Source organism: Anastrepha ludens, chromosome 4 (genome assembly GCF_028408465.1).
Source record: "Anastrepha ludens isolate Willacy chromosome 4, idAnaLude1.1, whole genome shotgun sequence".
In the NCBI taxonomy this organism is placed as follows: Eukaryota; Metazoa; Arthropoda; class Insecta; order Diptera; family Tephritidae; genus Anastrepha; species Anastrepha ludens.
In genome coordinates, this window is record NC_071500.1 from 121,833,773 (window position 1) to 121,850,604 (window position 16,832).

General features: G+C 36.4%; 1 protein-coding gene across 2 annotated transcripts in view; it reads right to left on the reverse strand.

Annotated features, from left to right (window-relative positions):
- The window catches only part of LOC128860927 (mitogen-activated protein kinase kinase kinase 13), a 55,064-nt gene that overhangs the window by 18,230 nt on the left and 20,002 nt on the right, over nucleotides 1-16,832 (reverse strand). The gene's annotated exons all lie outside the window — the stretch shown is intronic.

Genomic DNA, 16,832 nt, shown 5'->3' on the forward strand with positions numbered 1-16,832 from the left:
TCACAGATTTTTAGAGAGGTGGAAAGTAAATAAATGGAAAGAAATTTCTTGAAGTACTTTGTTTTTCATAGCTTAAGACTTTTTCGTGAAATAATTTTTTTAAATTTAATTTTAGCTAATTTTTAAGTAACCTAATAAAACTTATACTTAAGGTACTACATATATAGGAAAACATTCGAAACACTAATTTTTCTTAGCAATCTTAGGTGAAGATTTTATCAAAGATGCCTATGATTTTATAAATAAAAGTAAATAATATAAGTATATATAAATATAAGAAAGGTAACAAAATTGCTGATGAACTATTTAGGACGGAGTCGGCAGTAGATTTGCACGCTCCAGAACCATACTGCGCCTGTGTCAGCTGGGCAGAAGCTAAGTGTAGAGTAAATAGTGGGAGAATATTCAATGAATTACCCATTGAGAAGTCGGCTAAGAACTCCGTCAAGACAAAAGGCTTATAATACATTTTACAAACACGGTTAAAGTAGACATCGGTAGGTTTTCTAACAGGTCACTATTATTTAATATCATCTCTCAAAAATTCAGATGGATGAAACCACAGAGCATATCTTGTGCAACAGTATTGCCTTGGCAAAGATAAGACTGAACATCTTCCACCGAGATCAAATAGACCCGAATGAAATTAGAAATGCTCCCGTTGCAGATATTTTAAAATTTCAACTAAAGGCGGGAGCATTTACTGAAAGAATTTGGCTCTCAACCAACAGAGAACATCTAGGTTAAATAGAACCTGGTGTGATACATTTAATGGTGGTAGTGCCTTGTAGGATTTGTTTTAACTAGACAATTAAGAAAAACATTTTTCTAATAGCGGTCGCCCCTCGGCACCAAAAATAGGGGGAGGAGCTCGGCCAAACACCCAAAACGGGTGTACGTATATATATACCTATATATACACTGCTGGTCTTAGGTTAGACGCACGTTTAGTTGCATACAACTTTGCTTCATATTTATTAATTAAAGGGCGATAGAAAAAAAGTTGATATGCAAAAACATTTCTTATTTAATTATACTTTAAATATAATATTCAAATGATTATATATATAATATTTAACAAAATTGTGTTTTTCAAACATTTTCTTAAAGCTACTCAAAATAAGGCGAATTTTTCTTGGTCATTAGAATAGACGCACTTTGGCTTTTTAATTTTTATAAGAAAAGTATTTGGATTTTAACTTAAATTACTATTTGATTTATTTGAAAAAAAATAATAATAATAATTTCAGTAATAAGTACTGCCTCCTTTGTTAGCAATAACTTCATAAATCCGGTCCCTCATAGAATGATACAAGGAATCTATGTAGTTCAAGGAAATCTCGCTCCAAGCACGTTTAATATCTGCAGTTAATGTTTCCCTATCTTCGTATTGCTTTCGTGCTTCGTATACGTTCCGTGTTAGCCAGCCCCAAACATTTTCAATTACGTTAAGATCAGGAGAATATGGTGGCCAGGTCATGATATTAACGTTTTCACTCGAAATAAAAGATTTTACTACTCGAGAGTTATGAATAGGAGCATTGTCTTGTTGAAAAATCCAAGGAATTGGTCCACAGAGATCTTTTAATTTTGGAAATACGGACTCCAACAATGTTTTGAAGCGATCGCCGTTCATCTTTTGATCGATAAAAATCAAGTCAATTGTTCCATAAAACGTGATAGCACCCCACACCATTATTCCCCCTTCTCGGCTGTGGTGGCGACTTAAATATAGCTCATCTTTCCGCAAATCGTGATAATAATATTGAAATCCATCAGGGCCATCTAAATTAAAACGTTTTTCATCAGTAAATACAACTGAACGCCAATCATTTAGTCGAGTGTCAGATTGGACAGTTCATGTCATGTATTCTTTCGCAAATTGAAGCCGGTTTTCTTTGCGTATTGCATTCAAAGGGGCTTTTTTCTTGATTTTTAGACGCTTCAGGTGTTCTGCATTTCTGATCGTACGCTGAACAGTTGATAGGCTTGCTTTTACTCCGGTCAATTCCTTGATCTTAGCAGCAGATTTAGTCGAATTCGAAGCAATTTTAACAATTTGGCGTACTGCTTATTTTGATAGTGCCTTTTTCCCCCCTTTGAAGTTATTTCCATATGCCTCTGGATCCTTCAAATATCTGTCAACAGTTCTGGAGCTGCGATTAATTTGTTTGGCAATGTTCCGATTGGACAGTCCATGCGAGTGAAGAAATTCTACTTTTTGACGTTCCAATAAGCTCATAACAGCAGGTTTTCCCATTTTTTTCGTTAAATGTACATAGCTCGAAAATATAATACTTAATTTGTTTATTTTTGATATTTTTTCAATACGAAAGTTTACACTTGTCCACGCAATACGAAGAATTTTAAGCTGCGTCTAATTCAATGACTAACCGAAAACACGTGTGATTACCATAGAAATTTCTATAATCTCCGAATCTACAGTTATTTTTTCGCAAATCAGCCAGCTGTCAGCATTTTTTTTTTCGAACAAGATTCGCACTTTGATAAGAAAAGCATTTTGGACAATTAGAACAAGCATGATAATAAATAATTGATTTTGTTTAAAAAAAACGATGGTGCGTCTAACCTAAGACCAGCAGTGTATATATATATATACAACATGTAGTAGGACGCAAGAGATCTTTTATGTCGAAGTGTGGGCCATTGGGCACACTACAGATAAAAAATTATTTTTTTTATTTTATTTTTTTAGGTTTTCTGAGAATGGGATAAATATACATAGATATAGATTGTCAAAGCTTTTGTGAAACGTATCGAAAGTTGCAGAAATGACATATAGGTACATGTATGTATGACCAAAAGAGTCGAGCGATAAAAATAATTTGAGCTATGACAATTGCGATCTAGAAACGTAGATGCAACTGTCTTGGGAGCGCTCACTTTGCATATTTTTGTCACCCCATTGCTGCAACAGTAAATAGGACTCACGCCACCTCTTTTGTTCTGCTTTCGCTAGAGTATATAATTCTAAAATACAGCAGTAGCATTACATTGTATTTGCATTCGACCAACTGAGAACTCTGTTATTATATTCTAAATAAATTTATATGTAACAATTGTTCCATTTGCGAAACAACATCAAGACGCACTCCACAAATAGGAGTAGGAGCACGGAGAAACACCCAAAAATGGTGTACGCGCCAATTATATATATAGGTATATGTATATAACAATTGAAATAAATTGAAATTTGTAGAGAAGACTAGAATATAAATCTGACTTGGAATAGCCACATCTATGGTACAATAGGGAAGTCTATGGTATGAACGTTCTTAACACCAACGTTACTTTATGGTTGTGAACTGTATGCCGATTGTGATAGTCTATGTCGTAGTAAGCTTAATATTTTTTACAACAATATTTTTATTTATTTTTGTTTAACAATATTGCTAAATACTTGTATTGTATAAAACGCCACGAGCACGCGACTTGCGAAAGTTAAAATCTTTAACACTTCTCCTCAAAGTCATTACCGATTTCAATTTGCAAAATCGTCTTGATCTCTTAACTTACTTAGTATGAAATACAGTTGCCTAGTATCAGAACGTCAGTTGTTGTTGTTGTATCAGCATAAACATTCCCATACATATGTATATGCGGAATGCTGCTGAAGTGATAGCCCTTGGCCGGATATAAATCCGGGTCGTTCCGATAACGTAGAACATACTGTCGTGGGAAGGATCATAAGGTCAGTTCTTCGCCCTTGCTGTCTTTGTTTTTTGAAACGTTATAAATATTTAAATACATTTCATTCTATTACACCTAGTTCACAACTATCAAGTAATATTATTTTATTAAATTCAACAGTATTTACAGGAAATATTATACGTATATAACTGGAAGACAGCTGATAGAAATTTACATAAATTTGTCAGTCATCAAAATTTCTGGAACAAGATCATTTGGTTTTTTTTCGTTTAAGTCTCCGGCATTGGTTATCTAAATTGGCAAGTCGCCGAGCCTCCGGGGTAGTATGTTTTTCGAGCCTTTCGGCATGAGCTACAGCGTAATGTTTGACAACTTCTGATACTAATAACATCTTTAGGTCACGATGTAAATCAGTGTTCCTCACATACCATGGTGCGTTTACTGCGATCTTTAGGAACTTGTTTTGAAATCGTTGTATTTTTTCGATATGAGTTTGTTTGGCACAGCCCCATAGCTGTATACCATAAGTCCACACAAGTTTAAATACTTGTTTATAAATTAAAAGTTTATTTTGTATGGAAAGAGGAGACCTCCTTCCAGTAAGCCAGTTTAATTTTTGCATTTTGAGGTTTAATTCCACGTGTTTTATTTTAACGTGCTCTTTCCATCATAGTTTGGCATCAAGCGTCATCCCTAAGTACTTCGCCGTATTGCAGTAAGGAATTTTCGTGCCAGAAATATATACAGGATGATATTGAATTTTTTTGTTTGTAAAATCCACATGAAGTGACTTGGCTTCATTAAGTTTTATACGCCACTTTGTAGTCCATTCGGTGATTTTGTTAACATCTTTCTGAAGTTTGCGAGAGGACTGTGTCTCATCGTCTCCAATTGCTAAAATGCACGTATCGTCAGCAAAGGTAGCTATAGTGCTAGTCTCAGAGACCGGTAGGTCAGAGGTGAAAAGCACGTAAAGTATAGGGTCAAGGATACTGCCTTGAGGAACCCCGGCTTTAATTCGCTTTAGGCTTGAATAAGAGCTATCGCACTTGATCCTGAAATATCTGTTATTTAGATACGAAGTAACTAGGTCCGAAAACTCCCTTGGAAGCAAGATTTTAATTTTAGTTTTAGTAGTCCGTCATGCCATACTTTGTCTAAGGCCTGAGCAACATCGAGAAATATGGAAGATCACACTTTTATCTTTTCAATTGCTTCTTCTATCACATTTGTGATCCTATGCACTTGTTCGATTGTTGAGTGCTTTGCTCGAAATCCGAACTGGTGCGTAGGAATAAGGCGTTTGTTTTCAATCAAAGGCTTTAACCGCTGCAGAATTATTTTTTCGAGTAGTTTGGACATTATAGGTAGCAAGGAGATTGGACGGTATGACACTTCGTGAGGACTTTTGCCAGGTTTTGCTAACACTGAAAATCAAAATTACCAGAAGCACACCGCACTTTAGAAGTGAACTGATACATTACTTTGTTGCCAATAGTTGCTAATATGTACGTCCATCTTTCTTTTTAATTTTTCTCTTCTCTTTCATAACTTGAACATTATTTATATTTCATATTCTATATCCTACTGAGTCCCTCTGCTAACTCCATAAACATTACCTTTATGTGAACTTACACTATGTTATTATTAAGAAAAGTAGTCATAAATTCACACTCTGTAAAATAACTTTTTGGTTGTGTGTTTGATAAACAAATAAAAAAATCTAAAAAAATATATAAAAGTATACATACCTATATATAAATTTATAAAATTCCCATAGCCGATAAAATATTCTAATAAACTTTCCTATTTTTACCGCACACCTTGTTGGCTGAGAGACGCTTATCCTTCTTCCGCTTTGATTTACCAAAAGAAATTCACTATCGTGAGTATTTCTTCATTCCTGGTTTGTTGCAAAAAGCTCATGTTTCGTCCACATTTACGAAGGGACTCAAAACTTCGTTTAATTATCAAAACTGAAACCACTTTAGCCCCTCTAAGCTTGCACATCTTTACTCGCTGATCCTCCGAACCTATCACTTATTTTCTGGATACTTCAAATGGGTGGGTAGAGCATTCAACGGTACTTGTGGCGGTAATAAACCAACAGTGGATGTACAAGTATACAACTTTTTAGGCCTTGTTTTCCTTGCGTACTTGATTTTTTCACCCAAAAATAATATAATATTAGTTTGGGGAAAAAGATGTTTTCCAAATTTGATTTTTGCGTCAAATTTTCAACTTCGATTATTACTGTGATTGTGTTGACATTTTTCGATATTTTCTTTAACATCAAAAACTCCTGAACAGAATCGACGAAGCCCAAATTGGACGTAATTAGCTTACTGTAACAGCATCATAAACACCATTCACAATTTCAGTGACATTAAAACTGGTTTGTGTTTCAGCCTTTATCAAAGAAAACCTGTAGAATGTCATTTTGTGGGCATCCATTGTTAACACTTTGTAACTCACAACTGAATGCAACAAACAAAAAAGAGCAGAAAAATTTTTTTAGTGTGAAATGTCTCCTTTACAACGAGCATAAACTGTAAATTGTTTGATCGATATTCTATTTGATCACTACAGCCATCTACCGAGAAAATAATGGATCTCTTTTTCCCCCAAACTAATATTTAATGAGCACAAGAAATTCACTTTTCACAAAAATGTTCATTAGGTGGGGTTTTAAATAGCTGTCGGAAAAATATCTATTTGAGATCAGATCAGTCAGAAAATTAAGTTGCACTCTTTTGAAAGATTCTGCATGACATTCGTTTTTAAGGTGGTCTAGAAATTCCAAAAAATCGATTTTGTGTTTTTTCGATGCCTTAAGAATATACTGTTATATATATAAGCCCATTAGCTAGGTAGAGAGCGGTCCGCGCACTCCTGTACCTCAAACTTTAAACTCATTTATCTCGAAACGACTTTTTTCGGCATGGTGTTGTCAAAAAAAACAAGCACACTATTCAACCGAATCGCCTGACATTTTAATATGTTGTTTACGCGCCATTTTGTAAATTTTGCTTAATTCTAGTAGCGGGATATAGCTACAGTCATATTGATTAATAATTTTTTTTGGTTTTTGTGTTTCAGATAAATAGCAGCTCCAAAATGCACAATACCGTCCAGGTCCAATTTTTCAGGGGTCACATTAAAATTATTAAAATAATTTTTTTTTTACAGTTTTACTTCTTTTACAAAAGTTAAATAAAAAGCCTAACAATTTTATGTATCGTTTTTCATTTTTTTATTATAAAAAAAAATTTCTGAAAATAGAGGGAGACCTTAATTTCAATATCACAAACTATTTTTGAACACAGAAAAAGTGATTCCGCTTGATTTTTAGACAGACTTGTGAAAGAAATCTTTATTCCATAGCGGTCGTACCCATATAGATTCATTGCTTTGTAGTATCTTCTTTTTTTGTTATTGTAACAGAGCAAAACATGCCTCATACATTTTTAGGGAACGCTGCTCAAGTGAAAGCTATTGGCCGGTTGGAAACGCGTTTTGTGTCTCTAGCGTAGACTCAACTGGGAACGTAGTAATACTTGCTTTCATCCTAGTTGTTTGACCGAGACTCTTCTCCAGAGGGTCCACCGTTATTAGAAAACACTTTTTGACCTTTAACTTCTATGGTGAGCATCGAACTCGCAACCAACCGAATGGGTCAAATCCGTTCGCTTCGCAGGGAACCGAATGGTAATCAGACAAAACCCATTCTGTTATGGCCACCATGCATGCATACATACATACACATAATAATATGTAATTGTATTCGCATTTTTATATTATACGCGATTTATATTGCTGCACACTGATATGTTCACATTTGCATGTATGCACATACATACTTACATATTTTTATTTTGCTTCTGCAAGTGTGCGCCCCACATTTTTGTTTTTTTTCAACAAATATAAAAATCACCCGAAAAGCGCAAAAAGTAAATAAACAACAACATGGCATACAAGTTATAAATTATACCAGTTTATAAAAAACAAAAAAACAAAAACAAATCGTGCATGGTGGCGTGAACTGAGCATTTTTTACGTTATTGTTATTTTTGGCTTATGTATTGTTTAGAGCCTGTGACGAAATCGACGCGTGTTGTTGCGCGTGGGGCTGCGAGGAGGAAACAATTTTTTGCGATAAGATAAGGTGGAGTGAATATGTACGTATGTGAATAGGCATGTATGTAGATATGCATGCTGGAATTGAACAATGCGAGTAAAAACTCAATTTACTCGCACATCACAACACTCAGAAAAACGACAGGTGAAGTAAGCACCTACACACACTTGTATTTTGTATATGCATTTGCTTTGTACTTTTTTATTATTTGCTATTTTGTTATTTTGCGCTTGACTATTGTTAGACCTTCCAAGTGTTAGCTAACAGCTCAAATACTAATTTATTTGCTAGGTTCTAAAAGCTCTTATCAGCAAGCAACTATTTTCAAAAGCATTAATCCTCTGGATGCTCTTTTTCTTTTCCACTTTGCATAGCGTACACAGATTGACAGCGAGCTGGACAGGAACAGGTGCCATATATTATGGCGTAATATAACATTGAGCATTTCAAAGTACATCATTTCATTTTCATAAGAAAACTTGCTAGTTCATTTCGTTTAAGGTGAGCAAGCGGTTTGGCATTTTATCAACAAAACTTTCGACTGGCGAGTAGGAGGTTACATACAAATGTACGCGTAAGTAAATATGTGTGCATGTGCATAAACCGTACCAAAAACACGAATATTAAGTATGAAGTGAAGTAGAAATGTTTTAGAAACGTAATTGTATTTATTGCATTCATAAGTATTTAATAATTATCAGAAACTAAAAGATAAATCAAATGAACAAACAATTTTACAAACGCAAAAAACGATGCAAGAAAGCAACGCGTAGACGAATAAATGGAAAGTAGTTTAAAAGAGGTCGCAACACAGTGGCAGATTTTGTCAATCTAGGGGGACTTGATTTAATTACAACCGCAGTTGAAGAGATATGGAGCTTTTATTCTGTACACGTAAGTTAAGTTCAAATGATGATAAAAATTGCGTCTTCCTCTCATACAAATCCGGATTGTCTCTATAGTCTTAAAGGTGCTGGCCCAATACAGGCTGGCTTTACTTGCTGTACTTGTTTTGCTTGGCTTTGAGAACTTATATGACCAACAATCAGATGATTCGTAAAAGCAAACAGAGATGTTATTGTAGCCACATTCAATAATTCATAATATATTTTTGAATCATGATGTTAACTAGAAGCTGTGAAAACATCTTGCGATTTTTTTTAATAGTAAAAAGTACAAGTTCAAGTACAAGTAATCGCAGAGGTTTTGAATATTTTTCCATTTTGATATATGGTATTTGGGACATTTCTTTAGGTCTTTCCAGAGTCGCTAGCCTGTATTTTTAAGAGTTTCAAACCTTTGTTGTTTTCGCATTATCACTCGCCTACCTGCTAAAATATGTACACAAGAATAATTTCGCAAATACCGCTCTGGTCTATACAAAGTTCTTTACTACTACTCCAACTACAGAGGGCAATTAACATTTTTTAGCACTACTAGCAGTAACGAAAGTCATCTTCGGCTTCGTTGCAACCATGTCTGCAACATAAAATTCACAAATGAAGCTAAGCCCATTCAAATTAAATGAAAGAAAGGGGTGCTCAATTCCTATGCGCTGCAAATAGCGCTAGTACTAACTGCGCAGCCGTAAAATTTCGCCAGCAACATGCATTTGGCTTGCCGTGAAATGTTGCTAGCAACATTGATTGTCAAATGGAAGGAAACGTCAATGAGCAGCGCCCCAGAAACAATTTGCAGTAAGCAATTTTGGTAAGAAAAGTGTTTTGAAACAAATTAATGATGATATACGAGTATATTGGCACACAAAAATATTAAGAAGATTTACTAGTACTCTTTGCGAAGACATTTCGCTTCAAAATGCCATATCTTGGAAGTATTCGGACTAAGATAAAGAACTACCTTCTCCGCTTTGAGAATAAAATACTTAGAAGGACATTTAGATCAGGCAAGGAACCTGATGGTTCTCACAGAATCAGATATAATGATGAGATCGAACAGCTGATATCACATTGAGATGGGTTGGACACCTACTCAGGATAGACGACAGCAGAATTACGAAAGAGATCTCCAGTAAAAAGCGTGGAAGGCCGGCAAGAAGCTGAGCAGACGATGTTGATGAAGATTTACGCCTTATAAATGCTAGGTGAAGCGACACAATGAACCGAGTCATATGGAGCGCTATTGTGAGGGAAGCACTGGCTCACCGCGAACTCTAATTGCTCTGGTGAGGATAATTCGAACTACGTTGCAAGTTGTTTTCACGGCGTGAGCTGAGTACTACTTTGCCGTGAGATATAGTACATACGATATTTCTCAGCAATGCAATTTGTATGGATTCATATAAAGTTAATGGATTAATAGCCATTTCGAATGAAACTCGAAATTAGTACTATGCTTTAAAACTAAAAAAACGTGTTTTTTGACTTAAATTATAATTTGAGAACCATAAAAGTTATCAACGTAATGATTTTTTATTGGAAAGACATGACTCTTAATTTTTACTAAACCACATCACTTAAACATCACACAAGGAGATTTCAATGTCAAAGTTGGCTCGGCACGCGTTCATGGCGTAACTGGAGGCTTCGGTCATGGAAATCGAAATGAAAGGGATGACCGGTTAATTCCATTTTGCCAAGACAATGGCAAAATAAATAAATCTCAAGTCCACATAAATCTCAAACATTTGGTATTGCTTTCCACCTAGAAGGCTGTATAAGTACATTTGGAAATCGCTACAGGACGCTACGAGTATACTAAAAACAAGCGATTTGGCTGCAATTAATAAAGTATCTACTTCTTCCGGAGCTAATATTTTTCCAGACCTCAGCTTATTATTAGCCAATATGAAATTGAAACTTACAAGGTGCAAAAAGGAACAACACAAGCGGAAACTTAACCCCAGAATTATAAAAGAAAACGAAATCGTTCGCAACTCCCTAATGATCATCTTAGTAATATCCAACCCATGAATTCAGATCGGAGCAACATAAATAGTAACAACATTATCAACACTTGCACACAAAGTCCTAGTAAAAAGTCCAATAAGCCTAAAACAAAGAGGATGGCAGAAGAAATTTTGCACTTAATAGATGAAAGAAGAAAACATAAAAACAAAAATGTTATTCGCCAATGAATCGAAGTAAGCAGCTTCTTGTGTCGGTGACTTATCTAGGGCATATTCTACGAAACGAAAAGTATGTAAAAATTGCTAAAACTCATTCTGGAAGGGACAATTGAAGGAAGACGTGGGATTGGGAGGAAGCAGATATCATAGCTGCGAAATATTAGGCACTGGACGGCAATCGGCAATATCGGAGAGTTGTGGAATGTGGTAAGAGACAGAGAAGTTCTCAGCAAAATTACAACCAATGGTTTTTAAGAACATAAATTTATACATAACAAATACACTTATAAATATATAAGTATTACATGTAAACACTTTCGAAAACGAACATGAACATGACGAAAGAAGAGGGAGGCAAGATATTGAATGGATGTTAATCTATAAATAAAGCAACTAAAGAAGTGTTAGAATGGCCGCCAAAGCCGAATGGATTGGTGCGTGACTACCATTCGGTAGGACCTGGGTTCGAAAACCGCTGAAACCAAAAAATTGTAGGACTCTCTATTTGTGGAACAACGCCAAGACGTACACATCACAAATTGGAGGAAAAGCGAGGTAAAGCACTTAACAAAGGATGTAGGTGGCAGTTATATAAGTACGAGTATATACATATGACCACACAAATGACCGAACAATTTCTTGATGTTTTTTGTTTCAGAAGTTATAATAACCTTAAGTTTTTCTACAATCTCGAATACTATTAAAAAATTGGCTTTAAAATACCTACATATGTATCTGCTCCGCTAACAAGTGTGGCCAGTGAGTGATTGTTCAATGCTACAAGTCAACTCTCTAGAGCAGGGTTGGGCATTTTGCACTACAACTAAACTGCACTTTCACTAAATTTTTAGGGATAGTTCAAGTAAGGGTTTCATTATCACTAAATCTTCATCCGCGTATTACATTAATTATTTAGTGCACACGCCCAACCCTGCTCTAGAGAATATTGCTTCTTTTACCAGAAAGATTTAAGTTGGTTTCGGTAGATTTGGTACGCCGTCAGAAGTTCTATACCATGTCACATATTAGAAGAAATGTCCAGATGATGATTTAGCTAAAGTGATTCGAGTTCAGGTTTTTGTTAGGTTACCACATCTGTGATTAACATTCCAACCAAAATTTTATCGCCATTGCTTGACATTTGTAAAAGTTGCGCCGTCTTGAGTGAATCTACCTCTGCACGTGTTTCGAATTTTTTTTAAGTTTAGCAACAATGAGTTTGGATAAAATGTTGCCTTAAAAATTGATTCAATGGTGCGAAAACCTTAAAAATGTTTTGAAACTGTTTCGGTAATGATACTGATCGCCAGTACATCGAGGATGACGTAGAGGGAACGTAGTCGCAGGCCATCGATATTGAAAACTGATGAAAACATCAATAAAAGGAAGGAAAAGTTGATCAATAACCTGAAATTAGCCATCAGAGAGCTGGCAAAGTTTGTTGCTGTTGTGGCAGATTATTGTCAGAGGTCTTGAGCATTGCTTATGGAGGCGTTCAGGACATTGTAGTTAATGATTTGGGTTTGCGCCGTGTTGGTGCAAAGTTGGTCTCAAAGAACTTGAATTTCATACAAATAAGGGACCCCGTTGATATCGTCAAAGATATGATTTCCAAGGCTGAATCCGACATACATCAAACGCATCATTACTGGGGACTAGGCAGGGGTTTAGTAGTACGACATGCAATTCAAACATCAAGAAAGCGATTTGAGAGCGTGAGTCAAAAAACCAGTACGGGGAACGCGTGCTAAAAATGTTTCGCGATAATTATACCACAATACCTCTATAATTAAGAGGATTATGCGGTCCATACCTACATACATACCATATAAGTATCCGTATCCGGAAAGATACCGGTAGATATCCACGCAAGAGCGCCCTATCGCGTATACGGTGTACAAGGAGCAAAACCGACGGCACAAAAAGCTATAGAAAGAGCACCATCCATAACCGAGGGGCAAAGAAGATGTAAAGCGTCTACAAAAGCCCGTTGGACACACAGACTTAACCCGAACTTGGAGAAGTGGGTGAATAGATGACATGGCGACATTGATTATTACCTCACTCAACTAATCACCGGTCACGGCTGGAGTATCCACATCGCTTCCAGCTTACAGACAGCCTCTACTCCCCAATTCAATAGAGAGCGCAGAGCATGTGGACATGCACGGCATTCGCTTTAGCAAAGATCGAGCTCGCAACGGTCTAAGATCGGACTTGTACAGGGTATGTGCTCGTCCAGCGTCAAAGGGGACGCATTAAGGGCGTTTGCAGTCGCAATCCTGACGAAAGCAAGACAATAGCTTGTAAGTTTCACAATATCGCAAAAATTCTGATATATCAATCACTCCAAAAACACTGAGAAAGAAATGGATATTATGGAAGGCGTGGAGTCTCCATGCGCCCACAGGAGAGGAACCTAGACGCAGGCACCTCTTGTGTCAGCAGACATATACGTGGTTCCATTCTGATGTAATAATGTTAGGTCCAGGAGGGGACTTTACCCGAGGTGTTATAGTATTAGTGGGTGCTTCGATGATGTTTGTGACATTTTGATTGAAACTTCTTTCAAAAACAAAAATTATCCATTTTGAAAAAGTGACTAATGAATATACAAGACGAATATTAAAAAGAAAGTTCAAATTAGAAAACGTGAACTACAAAACGTTAATAACACTACATAAATCCTCTCTTTCCCTTTATTAATAAATCTCATAAAATAAAACGAACCAGAACAGATTTCATTTTATAGTGCCTATTTAGATGTCGGTTCTACTATGGCGTCAATTATACAAAAAGTTCAATGGTCACAATTCAATATTGCTAACGTAACAGATTTAATAAAAAAGTGAAGGTACAAATACCCCTAAGTGCAGTTCATTATTTTAAATGCTAATGTTGTGTCGAGCATTTACTTTGACCTTCGATTAAGCCAATTAGAACACAATAAAGTAAGAATTGTTAATAAGCTAAGGCAGGGAAGTATGTAGTTAGACTGGAAAGTGTGTAGCAAAAAATGTACAAAAAATAATTACATGATCAGTGAATGATCAGTTGATTTTTACTAAGCGCCAAGGAAAGCCAGTCGGCATTAACAGTGCGCTTTAACGCATGCTTTCATATTCATACATAACCACATTCCAGACAGGCCTCTGGGGAGCATCACATCTAGAAGCAGCGGCAGCTGCAAAGGGAAATTAAAAATTTCTCAATAATACGTGGACCGATAACTCGGTATAGGCTGTCATAGATGAAGTTAGTAGTGCTTAATACGAGGTATGGTTGTTAAATACGATGTGGAAGACGTACGCATGAGTCAAACACCAGCGACAGCTGTTTAGCGTCTTCCATTTCGAATGCAGTTCCTCTCGCTTCTCTAAACAAATCAGAACACCCATCATTCGTTAGCATTTGATATTTTTTTGTTACGCAGGAAAACTTTTAAGTATAACAAGGGAGCAAGACAATGCGCCAGCACATTTCACTTTGTCGCAGGTTTCAAGAAAAGTAGAGCATTCCGGTATTAGAATGGATCGTCATGAATAAGCAGTCATCGGATCATCCGATCTTACGTCATACGAGTTCTACCTGTTTTCTTAAGTGAAAACTGTATTAAAACAAAAAAAAATTGAGATCCGTTGAAGCTGGAAACTGTGAGGGAGAAAGCGACACGCGTCTTGAAGAAAGTAACAGAAGAATAGTTACAGCACTGCTTCAAACAATAGTACATCGATAGGGTTAGAGGAGGAGTGCTTAACGAAAGTACATTTAGTAAATACATATGTCAGAAATTGAAAATAAATTTTTGTAAGAAATATGATGCAAATGGAATGTAAGAATGCTCTTATTTATTTAAGGCCGCCGTAGCTTGTTCACCCTAAGTGTGTAAACGCACTAGGGTGGTTCAAATATTATAGGAAAATTCCTATTTTAGAATATTTCAACACTTGTTTTATAGAATAAAATTGCTAAAATCAGTAAAGTTAGTATATGTGTTTTTCGAAATGAATACCTGCAGTTATTGTGATTTTCTCTAATACTTGTATGACGATTTATATATATATATATATAATTGGCGCGTATACCCTTTTTGGGTGTTTGGCCGAGCTCCTCTTCCTATTTGTGGTGTGCGTCTTGATGTTGTTCCACAAATGGAGGGGCCTACAGTTTCAAGCCGACTCCGAACGGCAGATATTCTTATGAGGAGCTTTTTCATGGCAGAAATACACTCGGAGGTTTGCCATTGCCTGCTGAGGGGTGACGCTATTAGAAAAATGCTTTTTGTTTTTCTTAATTTTGTTGTTTCACCGAGATTCGAACCGACGTAATCTCTGTGAATTGCGAATGGTAGCCACGCACCAACCCATTCGGCTACGGCGCCCGCCGTTTTACGATTTAGTTTGGCTAAACATTTTTCTTTCGAGATATTTTTATGAATCTTTAATGTCACATATATATCTATTTTAGAAGAAAGCTCAAAAACATTTGCCTTGTCCAGGCGGAATCAGACAGAAGAAGTCTCCATTTGCAGCAGGCATAGAAATCTGCACTGGAAGAGAAGCTCGACCTAAACACGTTTCAAGGAGGAATGCATCGTACTGAAATTTTGGATATTATTTTTGATAGACACACCGATTGTAACCATTCGAAAGACATGACCTAGCCAACGAAGCCACTGGATCTTTATTCACTGTGCAATGCCGGTGTCACCGTAAAGCTCATACAGGTAATCGTTCCATCGCTTCCGTTACTTGCCGTCACCAACGCGCAAAGGTCAAAAAATCTTCCAGAGAATCTTTCTGTCACACACTCCAAGAGACGCTTCATCGGATATGTTATCATTGGCAACCACCATGAGAAAATGCATGGACTAAACATATTTTAAGGGCGTTGGCACTAGTCTGTTATGACTACCACTATCAGTTTTGAACACGAAATAGTTGTTACCCAAACCATTAAATAACAAAAGCATAGCACCAATACTGAAAGTAGTAAGATTGGATAATTGGCGAAAGGTGCCGAGAACAAATCAATCAGGAGATTCAGTGGCAGCCAAGCTGCTCTAAAAGCCTTAGGAACCGTTCGAACCTTTTCAAAAATAGACCAGTAACTTAAGTTAGAGTTAAACTCTGCTGCAAGGTGGAGTGAGCTTGAACTTTCGTGGGTGCTAGAGCACTGTGGTGCTTTGGTGCTGATGAATAGGAAAACTGTGGTACTTTTGGGCGTCCAACTGGACGGGAGAAATCAAGTCGTTAACATTAAAGTGTTTATTAATAAAGTTAATGAGAGCCTTCGTTGCAGGATTAACACTGCAAAACGATGAAAAGACCTGACAGGTTGGCCGAAATTTGCTCAAGCTAAGGAGTGATAAGACTAATTACGGGCCAGATTCCATAGGAAAGACTTTTTAGTGTATTTATAATATATAGTATTGTGTACATCTTGTTGGGAGGATGAGAATAGTACAGAGCATTTTCTCTGACACTGGCCTGGTTTCGTCGGCCTTTAATTGTACAATTTCGGGACGAGTGTATTAAACGAACTAGATTTTATTTCCCTTGACAAACTATTATGATTCTTAAAAAAATCTGGCAAGTCTTTCCCTATCCTCTAAATTCTCTCTATGGGGTCTTAGTTGCAATGAGTAATATTGCTGTAGTGTTTGGAAAATTTATATAGAAATAGCCATAGAACACTGGTGTGCCTTTCTCTAATCGCAATAAACAGTCATTGCTTAGGTGTTTCGATAGTTGATCAGTCCATGTGACTTAATGTCACTCCGCATGTGACAACTTTGCTGGCTGTCAAATTCTATAAACCAGAAGCGAGCTCCGTCACTGAACACCGTTTCGTAAACGAATCGCGCCATGAATGTTTTAGACTGAATATTAATTCTCATATATTAATTTGCTTAAGACTTTGCGTTACGAAATT